We start from the raw sequence: 16,390 nt of genomic DNA on the forward strand, positions 1-16,390 counted from the left end.
GAACAAATGCAGACATGTGTGATCTGCATGAGAAAAGCTCGCGGGGGGACAGGCTTGGGGGTGGGCAGAGGGTGGCTGGGTGGGCTCGGGAAGGCCACCTTGGTGGCAGCCCAGCCTCCAGGGAGAGCAGCAGAGGCAGCTGACTGACTCCCAGAGCAGATTTGGTACCTGAGGGCGGAAAACTCGCTGGATGAGCGGGTCAGCAAAATCTGTCTGGGCTGTTTTCTGCAGGGCTTGGTCTCAGAATTTATGTACCTCAGAGCAAAGAATGGCCAAAGCTTGTGGAAGGCATCGTTATCACTAATCATGCAAAGCAAAACTGAGCTTCTGCAGTGCTGCCCTTCGAGGGACAAGAGCAGGGGTGGTGTTTTGGCAATGCAGAGGATGCCAGGGCTGGGAGAAAATTCCTGAGTCTTGTTGGCATAGGTGTAAGAAGGCAAAGAAAATTCCTGGGGCTTGCAGAGGCACTGTAGGGAGAGATGTTTTTGACTGCTGCCTTTCAGAGGAGACAGACAGAGGGCAGGGGCTCTGGCCACTCTCCCCAGTTCTGCTGTTCTATCCCTTCCCATCCCAGACTGGGAGAGATTGGTACCCCAGCTGCCATTGCCTCTGGCAACCTGTTGCCCTTGGCAACTCCCCTGCCCGGGTGCTTGTGCCCTTCTAACCAGCCTTTGGTCACAGCAGTGTAAAAGGGAGGGGTTCTGCTGGGCTTACTTCTATTTGAACTGACATTTCCCAGTTCTCTCCTCTCTTAATTAGTCCATTCCCTGCTTCTTTTCAATCCTGCTGGAAATCTTTCCGTGCAAGGGCATTACACAGCAGAGTATTTAGCCCAAGTAGATTAGGGAAAGGCAGGAAAAGCTTCTGATTGTGCTGTATCTGTAGCATAGGTGTTAAAGATGTATTTGTGAGCCAGTCAGAGAAGAATGCTGAGGAAATCCTGTTTGGGTTAATCTTGTTTAATTTTATAATAAAAAACAGATGGCTGGCCATCTGGAGTTTCTTGCAATCAAATATCTCACAATTAACAGTAATTTACTTGCCCTGAGACTTCCATGATCTTCATGTGCTTTTTTTTTTCCCCCTTCAACCTGTCTGTGTGGTCCCTTCCCAGGGTAGTGCTGAGTGTAAGCTGCCTGGGGAAAGGCATGATGGAGGGGCTCCCTGGAGGCATCTACTTTCCTCCTGGATTTTCCACTTACACCTCCAAAACTGGAGCTTAGGCAACCGTACCTTGTGCTTTTCTGACCCCGTAGGACCCACTCTCAGAGTAAGCAAAGTGAAGGACTGTACATACCTACAGATGGGTCATGGCAAGATATGTAAGGCAGCACTTAAGGGGAACATACAAATTAGATCTACTCTTTTTACCAGGCTGTGGGAATTCTTCAGAGCTCAAACTGATTCTAATCTGAAGTGGGTTTGCTCCAGCAGTTTAAGTTATTGGATGTAATTAAATGAGATGCAGGTGATCCTCAGCACTAGGAAAGCTTTCTGAGGGAATTATCAGCAAAATGGGATGCAGAGTGAAACCCATGGGGCACCTCTTTCTGTGCATGCTTGTCTCCAGGAGGTTGAGAGACCCTCAGGATTCATTATTTCCAGAGGTGACATTGGCAATGGAGACTGGCCTCTTCAATAACTTCAGGTCTCTTTTGAGTATGTCCTTCCCAACCAGCCATGTAGTTGAATAGCATCAATAGTGAACATGAATAAATGAATTCCAGATGAGGGATCTGCATGCCGGTAGGTAAGAGCTCTCCCAGGCATTCCTGGGTGATTGCTGGCTGTTTACTATTCTAATATTTTTTTGCTAGCAGATTAAGAAAAATAACTGAGGTCTTCCCCTCCTCCTCCTCCACAAAATCGCTGGCTTTGCGTGCACTCAGGGAATCAGGTCATGGAGCTAAAGGATATATTCAGATACCAGGGGATGTTGGACTGCAGCTATGCTCCATCTTCCAAGTTATTTAAATGGAGAGGAGCCTTCTGAAGGGCAAGAGCTCATTTTAACAGGGTTCCCAAAGGGATGTCAGGGCATTGGTGGGATTGATGGAGCGAGCAGGGGTAGGGTTTCATGCTGGCCCAGCCACCAAATGATCAGATCTCAGAGGTGCAGCTCGGGAGTGGATCCAACATCCATCCTGAGCAGCTCACCAGCCAGCAAGTTGGAAAAAAGGGCAGTTGGAAAAACAGAGCAATTAGTGGAATGGCAGGAATATGCAGGTCAGTAAAATGATTGTTATTAATGGTTATTATTACAGCAGTGGGAAGGTGCTGCATGTGCTGATCTGGGACCTGTGTACTTAGATTTGTTCATGAACATTTCTAGGCAAGCGCTGCTCAGCTCTCAGAACACATTCTGGAACCTCTGCACCCTGTTTCCTCCCTTTTCTTTTTCCTTTTTTCCTGGTGGGAGCAGGGCAGACTCTTTTGCCCTTTGATGCTGTTTTTCCCCTGCCTGATGCAGCCTTTGTCTGCAGTGACTTTTTCAGAGAAGGATAAGAATGGACAGGGCTTGGAGCAACCTGGTCTGGTGGAAGGTGTTCCTGCCTATGGCAGGGGAATGGAACAAGAAAGTCTTACAGGCCCCTTCCACCCCAAGCCATTCCGTGATTCTGTGATCCAGTGATTAGGACCTGTCTGGCAGGTGACCCCATGGGAATCTCTTCTGTGCTACTGGGCACATCACTGAGGATGTGATTACAAGCTTTGCTCCAAACTCTCCCCCAGTTCAGGTTTTCCCATCCACCCACCCAGTTATGTGGAGTGGATGGAGGCCCTGGGGCTCTCTGAGTGGGATTGCTCCCACATGAACGTTTCCATCCTTGTTCCTGCCACCGGCATGGCATAGGCACCCACCACGGGTGGTGCTTGGCTCCGTCTGCTTGGTGTGTTTGCTGCCCAAGGGGTGTGTGGACCATGAGACTCCCTCCATCCTGCTCTTTCCCGTGCCCCTTGGACACTTGAAGTGGTTCACCCTGCAGGACTCATCGCTCCATTGCTGCCACCTACCAGGCTGTAGGAAGCCTGGATGCCCAGCACAGCTGTGACACTGCTCTGAAGGGTCCGTGCCATCCCTGCTGGGCAGAGGAAAACCAGGAGGCACTGGGGACAAATAGATGCTGATGAATCAGCCATGCCAAGAAGTGAACCTTGTTCTTGAGGAGAGCTGGATCTTGCCAGCACAATAGCTGGATTACAAAGCCATTTCCTCCAATTACCTTCTCTGTCAAATCTCTGTGTCGTCTGGCACTAGGAAAGCTTGGATTCAAATTCATTGTGAATTGGGGTGACAACACCAGAGATTTCTAAATTAATATCCTGCCAAGAGGAATTGAGCTTGTTTTTTCCAGTCATGTCAGTTCTGATTCCTTTGCTTGTCAGAGGAAACTTGGGCATGCCATCTGGTTTCAAGGGCACAGAGTAAGGAATCATGGGTTGCTCAGCCCAGCATGTTGAGTTTGCTGTGCCACAGCTGCAGGGAGCTTTGGGGGGGGGGGAAAGAAAAATTAAGTAGAAGGGCTTTGTGGGCCCTTCTTGGCACCTGGCAAAGGGCAGAGGGGGAGACCAGAGGCACAGGAAAAAGAGGGCACGACCTCTTCCTTGGAACAGTGGGAATGTGCACAGCAGAGTGGACTTGGATGAATTACTGCCCTCTTCACGTCTTCCCAGTAGACAGTCACGAGCCATTCTGGATGCATTAACCATGGACTGCTTGCTCCACAGGCTGCATTAAATACATTCAACTGAGTGCCAAAGAACTCCTCAGCACCACAAAACCCGTGGACCTTAAAATTTCCAGGAAAGGAGCAGCAACTGTGCCACTGAGCTGGGGCCTGGTGTCTGTCTTACCCTAAACTCATGGTTTTACAGGTCAGAATGGCCCTGGGATGGAGGTCTCCACAGCTGAGGATGGGAATGCTGTGAGCCTGGAAGGTAAGCTGTGGAGGGGCAGGGGCAATTGGGAGGGGCTGCATGTCCTTGTCCTGTTGCAGACAGTCTGGGACAGCCTTCAGAAATAGAGGGGTGCAGGTCGTAGGGAAGGGCTGTGCAGTGGCAGGGAACAGCTTGGTGCCTGGCACATCTCATTCTGTAGGAGCAGATTTGGAGAGATGTTTTGTGTCCCTCCTTTCAGCTGTCAGTGGGCAGAGGAAACTCCTGGGGTGCCCCAGAGCTGAGCCCCCACAGCCAGTGCCGCTGGGGCTGCACAGCTCCTTTGTCAGGGCACCAGACGTTGTCACTGGGCCCCCAGCCAGCGGGTCACCTCTCTGCAGAGGCCCCGTCAGCCCTGGGTGCCAGCATTCCCACCCAGCCCTTGGGAAGGAGCCACCTGCTTCCCCTGGGCATCCCTGCCACCAGCTGCAGCTGCCAGCCTGGGGACCGGGGCCGCGGCCCTCCCCTCCCGGCCCCTTCCAGCTGCAGGAGCAGGGCTTGGGGCATGCAGTGCTGTCGGTGCCAACTGCCAGCTGGGAAGGGGGAGGCTGCTGCTGTGCCAGCAGCGAATTTGGAGAGGCTTTCAGACTTCCCCCCTCCGTGAGGTGTTTGTACAAACCGTCCGCCGGAGCCGGGGTTTGTGGGGAGCGCACGGAAGGAGGAGCTGGGAAGGCACAGCAATGGGTGATATCCCTCTTCCCTTCATATTATCCCCACATCCTGCCTGTGGCTGCCTGCACTGCTCGCAGCAGGATGGAGAGATGGGCTCTCCGGATGCGCCGGCAGCTGCAGAGGTGTTGGTGGTCAGTGCTGGGGGCTGTGTGAGCACCCCATTTATCACCCCCCACACACCAGCAGCCGCTCCTTATCTCTCTTCCCAGCTGGCATGGTCCATGCCAAGGCTGGAGCTGAAGAAATCGGTCTCCCTCTTCTGAGCTGGTGGGTTGTGCTCTCCCTGCCACTGGTGCTGGTGCCTGCCTTGCTCTGCCCGGGCGGGCGCTGGGGTGTTTTTGGGGGCTGTGCTGGGAAATGCTGCTTGTGGCTCCTTTGGCGAGGGGCTGCTGGGGGCTCTCTCAGCCACGGCTTTATAAATTCAAACAGATGTGTTTTAGAAAACCCCAGCTTTGAGACGTGCTCTCTGTTTAAATGGTTTCGGAGGAAATTTGCACTTCAGTGGATGTGCGGAAAAATGGTGTTTTCAAAGCGAAAATGAAATGAAAACCAGCTTTCCCCCTCCCTCCCCCAGTGAAACACTATTTGCAAAGTGGGGCCTCTGTTTTGAGGTATTTGAAGCACACAGACATCCTTCTTCTTGCTTCCTCTGCTTTGCTGTTCTTTTCTTTGCTTCTATTTCCCGTATTTTCTTTATGTCCCAAGTCCATTCTCAGAGAGCTCTCAGCTCCCCTTGTCACTTGGAGGGTGTAGGGTGTCAGGAGAGAGCTGCTGAAGGGTTGTCTAGTGTATTAAATCCCTATACTTTCCATTTTTTTTTGGATAAAAAGTGCTCAGAACTGAAATTCTCTATAGAAACTCTCTAGTTTTTACACACATCAGGCTTTATAATTTATGCCTGCTTCCCTGAGGCTGTGCCTGTGAGCAGCTGCCTTGGGTCCTGCCTGTGCACAGGAAGGAGAGTGGATGGATTCCCAGGAGCTGCCGGTTTACCTGTGGATGGGGAGCCTGTTTGCACTGGCAGCTTGATAAAATCCTCACATCCTGCTGCATATCCTTCCCTCTCTGGCTGGGGGGATGATGGGGGGCCTTTTCCGGATGGAGTGACAGGACAAGGGGGATGGATTCAAAATGCCAGAGGGAAGGGTTGGATGGGATATTGGGAGGAATATTTTATGCTTAAGATGGGGAGGCTCTGGCACAGGTTGCCCAGAGGAGCTGTGGCTGCCCCATCCCTGGAAGTGTCCAAGGCCAGGTTTGGAGCAACCCGGTCTCATGGAAGGTGTCCCTGCCCATGGAATGAACTGAGCTTTAAGGTCTCTTCCAACCCAAGCCATTCCATGGTCCTGTACCCAGAGGTCAGATTTAAGGCAGAGAGGTTGTGCTGCTTAAGCCTGTGTGTGTGTCAGCTTGGCTGGGGTGTCCTGAGCATGGAGACCTCTGAGGGGGGATCCACTGGGTGACGGAGGCTGTGGAGAGTGATGGTGTCAGTCCAGAGAGGAGCAAAGTCCCCCTGGATGCTGGTGGGGCTGGGATTTGGAGGGATGGTGCTGGATACGGGGGAGGACGGACCCGGCACTGCGGATCGGTGGCAGCGAGACCCTGAGTCTGTGCATTGTCCAAGGAGCTGCTCATGTGGTCTCAGTTGAGCCAAAATACTCTTTCAGAAAGAGAACGGGCCAGATGTCTCATTATTGCTGCTCACAATGCTGCCCTCCCAGCCCAGCGATCCATCAGGGGCTCGGCACAGCCCCACAGAAAGGTCCCTGACACGTTCTTACAGCAGGGCCAGGTTCTCACCACTTGTGTGCATTTGTGCCCCTTGACAAATGGCTGCCGGGCTCCGGTTTTGTTCCCAGTGGTGCTGGTGTCAAGCACAGGGCTCCTATTCAAGTGCCCACCAACGGTGGCCCACAACTCGCCGCTTCCTCTCCTTCTCTGGCTTTGTTTCCCCATGACAGTCACTTGGGAAGTTTTTTGCAATCTCACTGGGTATTTTTAAAGACAGTTTTCAAGGGGCAAAGGAGCGCTTCTATAGCAAGGACTGTAAAAATGCCTTGGGAGTACACGAGGTGAGGAATTCCTGCTTGCGTGGCTGCGTTGCTCACGCGACATTTAATTGCCTTTTTCTTTTTTTAGGCAATTTTTCCAACAAGTTGATTTATGGAATTGGCTGGCAAAGCCTTGAATACATTGAGAAATAGAACTTCTACAATGGACCAACACATCCTTAAGGAATGAATGGTTCCCCTTTAATCTGGGAGCTGTGCTCCTGGCTGCTCCGAGCACCTTGGGAACGGAGGAGGATTAGGACCAGGCTGTGAACTGTGGTGTTTGTCTCACTGTGTAAACCTGTACTGGTAAGATGTTGGCTTTAAACTGCATTCTAAGTTATGTGTGTGCCCAAAATTGCCTATAGAAAGTGCCTCGGAGGAGTCATGGTCTGTACAGAGACACAGCACAAGGATGTCCCAGCCTGCAGAAACTGGCAGTGTGAGCTCCCAGGCTGCTGGTAAAACCCAGGCAGGCCAGTCCATGCAACCCTGGGTGTCAGTGTGATGTTTCTGTCCAGATCTTCTGGTTATGAAAAGTTTGGTTTTATAAATAAGGAGCCCTTTGTATTCTCCAGACAGTGACTTTCTGCCTTATTATCTCACTGCAGTTCCCCTCTGACTTCAGTGAGTATTTTGTGCGCTCAGAGAGCATTTTCCATCCCTTGAGCCTGAAAGGGAAGAGGATTTATGGAATGGGGAGCTCGAGGCACCAACTCAGCAAATACCAGAGTGTGTATGTAAGTGTTTGCAGGTCGGAGATGGAAGTACACAAGTGGTCTTGATCATCTTAAGCCACTCTGTTGCTGGGTCCAAGGGCTGAGCTGGGAGCAGGTAGCACAGTTTGCAAATTGACATTTTCAGCTGCCTTGTCTGAGGAGAGCTTTCCCTCTGCCCTGATCTTGCATCTTCTTCCAGTTAGCCTGTCTAACAGACCTACAGCTACCCGGCTCCACATCATGTTGCCAGTGCAGCAGGTTCAATTATCTTCTTATGGTCTTAATCTCCATTCTCTTCAATTTTGGCAGGTACATGATGATGTCTGTGACCCATTAGTGTTTCTCTCTCTCTCTGACCTGTTGTTGTCCCCCCTAATGCTATTGTTATGGAGGTTTTTGGTGGCTCTTCCTATGTCTTACACTTTCAGTAAAGATCAGCTTTCACTCCAGCCATCAAAGTCGTCCCTTGCTTCTTTCTAGCCAGGTAAAGCCTGGGGGGATCCTGTGGCAGATAATGTGAGCGTCTCGACTGGTAATTATAAAGCCAGGATCTGTAATTAATTTTTCTATGAAACTCTCAACCCCAAGGTGTGCCTTTATCCCTCTATTAATTAGCACAGGGAAGGGACGCTCCTGTCTAGAGGCAGCAGACAAAAATAGGAGCAGGGGCGAAATAGAACTGGTTCCTTTGAATGATAAATATTGTTCCCTTTATGCCTTAAATAAAAGGAGAGTTTGGCTAAAACCAGGGGGGGTTTAACTCTTGGAAAAACTGACTTAAACAGAATTGGAGGAAATAGTCCTGAATTAGGCACCAGAAACTTCTTCCAGCAAATTTCTCTCATTCGAAGGTAAGCTCAGCTCAGTTGATACCTGTGTATTCTTGGTAAAGGTTTGTTCAGCCTGTTTCTGGGACTGTTGAAATGTTTTGGTTTTGCAGACATGAGGCTTGGGAGCACACGGGTTTGTGTGTTAACCCCCGTGAGCTGTGGCTTTGGGAACAGACCATATATTGCCAGAGCTGTTAATATGTCACTATTTGCATACTTTATATTTTTTTTTAATATTAGCAATTTGGAAACAGTTTAAAAACTCTTCCATGGAAAAGACTGTCTGAGAATAGAGTTTTTTTCTCAAACCTTCATGAGGAATTGATTATGCAGTCCTGTGTACTGGAAGGAGAACTTGGTGTACCTCCATATAAATCTACAAGCAGCAGGACTTGTTCTGCCAGATTTGAAGCAAAGAGAAGAGTCCCCCAGGGGAGAGGGTAATAGCCAACAAAAGCAGGTAGTGTCTGGCAAATCTTACTAATACTAGGGATTCAAAACTGGCCAAGCTGGAGAGCACAGCAGTAGGATACCTGTAGGATGCCTGCCTGAGGACTGTGCAGCTTTGCCAAAGAAAGTTGAACTAGGTAGTTGAAGTGTTTGTTGGTTGGCTGGACTGACTTAAAAACGAAAAAAAAACCAAAACCAAGAACTATTTCAGTTGAGCCCACTGAAGGTTTTTGGGGGACTCCTGGGAGAAACACCATCTGCACAAGTGATGGCAGCTGAGTGTTCCCCCTCTGATCTGCGCTCATGGCCAGTAAGGGCTGCACTGTGATTGCATTTCCAAGCCTCCCATGTGTTTCCCAGTAGGAAGCTGACAGGAGAGCACCGTGCTGTAACACTGAGCTGCTCTGGAGGCATTTGGGTGGAAGTGTGTTAAGACATGATTTAAATTCACCACCAGGCCCAGATATTCCTTCCAGGAGGTCTAAGCTGCTCATGTGTCTTGGCTCTGAAGGTTCTGAGCTGCCGTGGGCCTTCTGACTCATGGGGTTCCTGGAGGCAGACAGCCTCCCCAGTGGGGGTGCTATTTGTGTTTGGGGTTTGTTTTGCTCATTGCACAATTCCTTGGAATAACTGACGCCTTTCACCTTTTCCTCTGCGTCCCACTCGGTGACTCAGGACGAAGGCATCTGACTCAGAGCAGTGTATTTGCTGGGCTGTTTTGTGCTTTTCCAGATGTGCAGGAGCTCTGGGATGATAGCTGGAATGGGGATGAGTGTTATGAGGGGTGCCGGTGCTCAGCTCCAGTTCTCCCAGGAGGTGGAAGGGAGTGAGGCTTTGGCATCATACAGAAGATCCTCATTTTCCATCCAGTTACGGCTGATGACACCCCTTTGGATCTGGGGCATGTGGGAGCTGTTATATTCTTGGCAAGTGTTTCAGGTGAAACCACCACTGAGGTGGTGTGCCCAGGTGGCCAAGAAGGCCAAGGGCACCTCAGCTGTGCCAGCCATGGTGCGTCAGAGGACCAGGGCAGTGCCCACCCCTGTGCTGGGCACAGCTGAGGCCCCTCGAGGGCTGGGCCCAGTTCTGGGCTGTCATGGAAGAGACACTGAGGGGCTGGAGAGTGTCCAGGGAAGGGAACGGAGCTGGAGCAGCAGGAGCAGCTCAGGGAGTTGGGGGGGCTCAGCCTGGAGAAAAGGAGGCTCAGGGGGGACCTTCTGGCTCTGCAACCCCCTGACAGGAGGGGGGAGCCGGGGAGGGTCGGGCTCTGCTCCCAGGGAACAAGGGACAGGACAAGAAGGAAAGGCCTCGAGTTGTGCCAGAGGAGGTTTAGGCTGGATATTGGGAACAATTCCTTCATGGAAGGATTGTCCAGCCTTGGCACGGCTGCCCAGGGCAGTGGTGGAGTCCCCATCCCTGGAGGGATTTAAAAGCCATGTGGATGTGGCACTTTGTGGCGTGGTTTAGTGGTGGCCTTTGCAGTGCTGGGGGTCTCGTTGACTCAAATATCTTAGAGGGCTTTTCCATCCTTAACAGTTCTATGACTCTGTGAAAGCAGTAGCTTCAGGGTACTCTCTGCAAGATGCAGTGGTTCAGCACAGGTCCTCCCTGGAGACAGCCTCACAAAATGAGGGTCCAAAACAGGGAATTGTCCAGGCCTCCCTACTTACCTCCCACCTCTACTCAATCTGATTGATCGTGGAGCCATTAGGGTGGCTTAAAGTTCTGCCTCTTCATTACCCATCATCATCCCTGTCTCCCTGCAAGGAGTGTCCAGGGTCAAGCCACGCAGATTTCCAGAGCCAAAGCAAACCAAACTCTTAAATTCTTCTGACTCTTGAAAAGCCCTCAGATGCTGTGATATGGGGCCCAGAAATGCTTGAGTTATTAGCTGCTAATAACCGTGGAGGGCTGCCAGCACTGGGAACGGCTCGTGCTGTTGTCACAGCACAGGGGACAGCTGAGCAGTGCCTTCCTGGAGGTGTTCCTGAAGAGCCTGATGGGCTCAAACCGGGGGGGGGTTTAGTGTTGGGAGGGACCTTGAAGTTCATCAGCTTGAGGCTGTTTCCTCTTGTCCTGTCTCTTGTTCCCTGGGAGAAGAGCCTGACCCCCACCTGGCTACAACCTCATGTCAGGGGGAAGAAACTTCTTTAGGTGACACCTCTGTATTTACCTGAAGAGAACCAAAGCATTAAGAAGTGTGAAGGGCTTCTTAGACTGGCCAGCATTTCTAGCTCATGTTGTCAGTCCATCTGTACAGAAGCCCTCATCCAAGGCTAGACAAGGCTAAATGCAAATAGTGAGGATATATTTGTATGCTGTGGCATAACTATAGCCCCAGACTCTGATTCATGTGCTAAGTTGGTACTTCTGAGTGCTATAAGTTGTGCATTACATCATTAATTAACCATTAGGAGAGCTTTAGACATTGCATACATTTAGTTCATAAACTGCTACCCCTGTTCATCACCCACAAAACTGATAATTTTGCGACCCTTGCCTTTCTTAGGACTTGGGATGTCATCAAATTATGGGGCATCCTAGACATCTCTAAAATGTGCGTCTTAATTTATTCCAGCCTTGAGGATATTCTTAGGCTGTTTTGCTGATAAACTCTTCAAAGGATGTGCATGAACCCTCATCCCCCACTCCCACCACTTCTAAACCTTGGCTTGGTCAAGGTTGCTTGTCCAACATTCCACTGTCCTGAGCCTTGAGCTGAATCAATGTCCCTTATCCTTCTGTGGAGGATGGTAATGACTTTGCAGCCCATGTACTCCTAAATGTTCCTCACATGACAAACTAGCCACTGAAGTCTGGAGGGAGTCTCCTTAATGTTTGTATTTATAGGCCCAAATGAGTATGGCCCTGTGGAGATCCTTGCCTCCTGCAATGATTCCAGCTCCAACCTGTGTGTTCCTTGTCACTCTAGGCTTGGAAGGGATCTTAAAGCTCATCTCATTCCAAACCCCTGCCATGGGCAGGGACACCTTCCACTAGCCCAGGTTGCTCCAAGCCCTGTCCAACCTGGCCTTGGACACTTCCAGGGATCCCAGGGCAGCCACAGCTTCTCTGGGCAACCTGTGCAAGTTGAGTCAGGATCTTAGATTTAAAGGAGGCTTAAATTTTAACTCATTCCCAGTCCAGGTTAGAGGCTTTCCTGTGTAATGGTGAATATGGGGGAACTAAAGGCAAGATCCTGATTGCTTCATGCATGACATATAAATCTATCCTGGATAAAAGTAGTGCTCAAAATCATCTGATGAGGTTGTCAGGGCAGGTCACCAAACAAAAGGTGACACAGACTGTCTTTTGTCTCAAGTCACAGTCTCAAGGGCTTAAGCAAAGCCTTTCAGACAAGGTCAAGGACAAAGATTTGAGGAATTTACAGTGGAGGATCACACATTTGTTGCTATCTTGATTGAATTATGCTTTGTGCATGATGAACTCACATAAAATTCATGTTCTCCCCTTCCCTCAGTGCTTTATTAGGTGTTTTAACTGTTTTATAGCCTTTTCTGCACATTGTCTTAGATGTGCTTAACATCAGGAACTGTGGCTTCCTTTGTACAATAGTCGGTGGTGGGGTTTGACCAGCATAATCTTGGCAAAAGTCTTCTCCTTTGGGAAATGCATCAGCCTAGGCCGTGAATGGGCCAGAAAAAGTTGATGACATTGCTTTGCCCAGAGGCTACTGCAGCAGAGGAAGTCTAATCAAAGGCTTTAACAGGCTTTGGATCAAGTCTCCAGCAAGGCTGTCCTAAGGAGGCAGTGTCGACATACGGCTGTTTCCTGCACAATCAGCCTGACCCGGAGCAGGGATCACAAGGTTTGTCACTCAGAGGGCTCTAATCAGTCCTTCTGGCCTCTTAGGTGGGACTCAACCCATAAGCTCTTTGATTACAGTGGATATCAAAGACCCACGTAAGGCCTGGACAACTCCTTTTATTTATTTTGAGCATTGCTTTGAGTGTGAGGTTGGTCAAAGCAGTGCTGGTGGTGGAAGAGCGAAGAACTTAAGCCTCTCCACATGAAATGTTGCTTCATTTTCCAGCTACTTCCTACTCAAGGAAATATTGTTTGCAGATGGTGCAGTTACAAAACAGTCATAAACCACCCCATTATTATCCAGATGGATTTATTACTGCAGAGAAATCTTTGCTATCTCATTTTGGGAATGAGGTTTGCTCTCCCCACTGACATATGGAATGATTCTGCTCAAAATCCATCCAGTGGCAAGATGTAAATAACATCTGTAACCCTGACAGATGGGTTTGCTGTTGTTTTCTTTAAATCCCAACTTGGGCTAGGCAAGGTGGACAGAAATGCCTGGTCAGATATGGAGAGACTTCATTCCTTTGCAGGAAAAGCAGTTGCCGTGGCAGAGAGCAGCTTTGGTGTGAGGTATGTCACCTCTGTCCCATCACACCTCTGGGAGATGGAATTTCAGAAGGAAGGGAAGGTGAGTTGCTGCAGATCCCTGCCTGTGGCTTCTTTGCTCACCTGCTGGCACGAGTTGGTTCATCTGCTGTCTAGAGCAGCTGATTGAGGAAAATCCCAGAGGTAACTGAGGAATTTGGAAGAAATAATAGAGGATATGGATGTAATACCATGAGACAGACCAGAGCTACCTGGAAATCCTGGGAAAGAGCCCCTCCATCTCATAGTGTGGCCGTGCCTGAATGATGCCAGCACCTGGCTGTGGCTTCCCTTGAGGCCATCTCTGAAGACACTCATTTCTGGGCTCCCATCAGCCTGCTTCAAAAGCTGGGCTGGGTCCAAAACGTGACTCTATATTGAAGCCAGCTGGGTCATGTCTCACAGGTGAGATGAATTTCTTCCTGGCCACTGTAGTGGAGGAAACCAAAATTATCCCAGAGAACATTGACTCCAAAAGGGCAATCCACTTCTTTTCCACCCAGAGCAGGGGTCAGGCAAGCAGCAGTAACACAGGATTAGAGCTCCAGGCTGGGTCCTGTGTCTCCAGCAGGTTATTTCTAAGTCTCCCAGGTCTTCCTGCCCTGGTTATGCTCTCATACATTTCCAAACTTTCTCAGCTGGCAGCAGAGCATTTGAAACAGCATCCATGGAAATTATGGTCTTGCTTTGCTGCCCACACTTGGATGACAGCTGGCTCTGGCTGGAGCTCACCCATTGCTCTTTAAGTCTGGTGGCCTGCATTTAACCATATTTCACTTATCAAAATTAGGTGAAACATAACTCTTTCCACAAACAGTCATTGGTTTTGTTAAGACCTGCTCAGTGATTTCATCTTTTCCTTTAATTCAGCTTTTCAATTAATTTTTTTTTTTTTTTTAGAGAATACTGCCTGGTTATTTATGTGTGCACAGACCATATTTGTGTGGGTTTGGTGCTGATCAGCTGCGTGTGTGTTTACAATAGCCCTTGTGTTATCCCAGCCGGCAGCCTGAAAACACTTCCAAATTATTCCACATCAGAAGCGAAGAGGGTTTGGATAGACTCCTAGGGGAAAGTCTTGAAATGGTGCCCAAACCTCAGTCCCAGTGCTGTAAGTCAGGCACGTGGCTGATATTTTATCCACCCCAGCTTGGACTTTGACAGGCTGTTTTGTTTGTGGAGGAAATGGGAACTTGGGAGCAATTTTAATCAGAGATTTCTTGGAGATGGGCTTCCTCCTTTCCTTCGTCCTGTTCTGCCCTCTCCTGACACAAGTGCCTGCACTCTGCCCGTGTTCTCTAAGAAATGATGGAAAATAAGGGCACAGAAGCCCGAGGGCCGGGCTGGACTGAAACAAACCCCTGGGTGGAGGGGGCCTGACCTGGCTCGTGCCTTTGGAGAGGTGCTGGGTTTGTGTACGAAACACTTGGGTGACTGTACGTGGATGAGCACCAGGAGTTTAGGGTCACTAGGGTTTGGTGTTTGCTGCTAACCTCAAAGCAGGCTGGGAAGTTCAGACCTAAATGGTGCTGAAATAAAAACCTGGAAATAGTCCAGAAAATCCTAAACCAGTTTGGGTTTGAAGGGACCTTGAAGACCATCTCTTTCCAACCCCCTGCCAAGGGCAGGAACACCTTCCACTAGACCAGGTTGCTCAGTGTGGAAAAAAAAAGGAGTATTGTCTCAAAACCAAACTCCTACAATGTGAGTTCAGTTCTAGAATTCTTTGCTTTTTAGCTGGACTAAATATGACATTGTTTTCCAAATATATTGGCATTACTGTGGCTTGGAAACTCAATAACTGAGCCAGCTCTGGTCTTGGACCTTGAGTTACTCATATAATAGTACACTTTACTATTGGAGTAAAGATCACTTTTTAAAAATGTAATTTAAAATTGGCACGCACATTGATTTAGGAATGCAAAATGATTTTGTTATTATCTCATCTCAAAACCTGATCATCTGCAACTCTGAATTGCAAAATGTATTACAGAAACACAGCTGTTGTGTCTTATAATGTGAGGTAAGACATTCCATGGCGGTTGTTTGTCTCAAAACAAATTTACAAATCCAGAGCAATGTAGCTGCCCCATCCCTGGAAGTGTCCAAGGCCAGGTTGGACGGGGCTTGGAGCAACCTGGGCTAGTGGAAGGTGTCCCTGCCCGTGGCAGGGGGTGGCACTGGATGGGCTTTAAGGTCCCTTCAAAACCAAACCAGTCTGGGATTCTGTGACTAAGAGATGTCTCTCTCTCACAGAGTTTGGTAACTCCTTGAGTTGAACACCTTACAGAGGTTGTGCTCTGAGACTGAGAGAAGGACCTAAACTTCTTCTCCTTAAGGTGGTGCAGCAGTTCAGAGATCAAAAATGCATGATGGTGGTCCAAATCTTTGACTCCAGGATTTGGAGCTTTCAGCTTTCAGCTTCAGAGCTTTCCTCTGCAACTTTATAAGAGAAATTCAGGGATCTGGTAACACTGAGTGACCTTACAGAGAAGAGCAATAATCGCTCTGGAACCTGGGCCAGTCCATTCCCTCATTAGGACGAGGAAGCTTTTATCTCTCCTGCAGTAATTTTTAAAGCGTTTCACACCTACTTTCAATCTCAGTAAAGACCATGAAACTTCTTTGGCTGTGGTCACACGGTATCTGCTGTTAAACAGACTGTTAAAATTAATCAACCCAGGTTAAGCAGCCAAAATTACCACTTGCCATCTCTGGCCTGAGTCTGCTCCCTCAGAGACAGCCCTGTAAGAGGCTGAACGCTGATTAAACGCTTCTCTGCCAAGTGCAGTCCGAAACATTTTGGCAAGAACTGCCTGTACAAAGCACAGAAAAAAATGTACAGGATGTAAAAGGCTCAGTGTGTCAGCCTGCTTGAATCCAAACCATCCCCTGCCACAAACCCCTGCGTTAGCAAACATCCCATCTGCCTGATGAGAGCTTCTGTACCCTGGCCCCAAATTTCCGTGCTCCATCCCCAGGGTTGTTATGTCGTGAGTTCATTATTGCTGCTGGCTGTAATTCACACTCCAATCCACAGTGCTATCAGCAAAAGACATTTTAAAAAAAAAAGTAAAAATTAGTAATAGCCTTGATTTTACTCAGAGTACAGACTGAAGGCTTAAACTCTTCTTTGGAGAAAGTCCTGCTGCATCCAGGGCAGGAAGGAAGGGAAGGAAGCTCAGCCCACATGCCCTCACATGCACTTGTTGGCAGTGGAGGGCAGAAGGATGAGGAGCTTGTGAACTGTCCCACTGGGCTACTTAAACAGAAGCATCTGGACCACTTCTAGAAGATCTGTTTGACCCCTGGG

At 49.2% G+C, this 16,390-nt stretch overlaps 1 protein-coding gene across 1 annotated transcript in view; it reads left to right on the plus strand.

Annotated features, from left to right (window-relative positions):
- Positions 1-16,390, plus strand: part of ACKR3 (atypical chemokine receptor 3) — a 132,271-nt gene that overhangs the window by 32,117 nt on the left and 83,764 nt on the right. The window contains exons 7-8 of the mRNA XM_064660302.1: positions 3,877-3,939; positions 6,748-6,968. The gene's annotated coding sequence lies outside the window, so the exon portion shown is untranslated. The remainder of the gene's footprint in view (positions 1-3,876; positions 3,940-6,747; positions 6,969-16,390) is intronic.

The sequence above is a fragment of the Pseudopipra pipra genome, chromosome 7 (genome assembly GCF_036250125.1).
Source record: "Pseudopipra pipra isolate bDixPip1 chromosome 7, bDixPip1.hap1, whole genome shotgun sequence".
Classification (NCBI taxonomy): domain Eukaryota; kingdom Metazoa; phylum Chordata; class Aves; order Passeriformes; family Pipridae; genus Pseudopipra; species Pseudopipra pipra.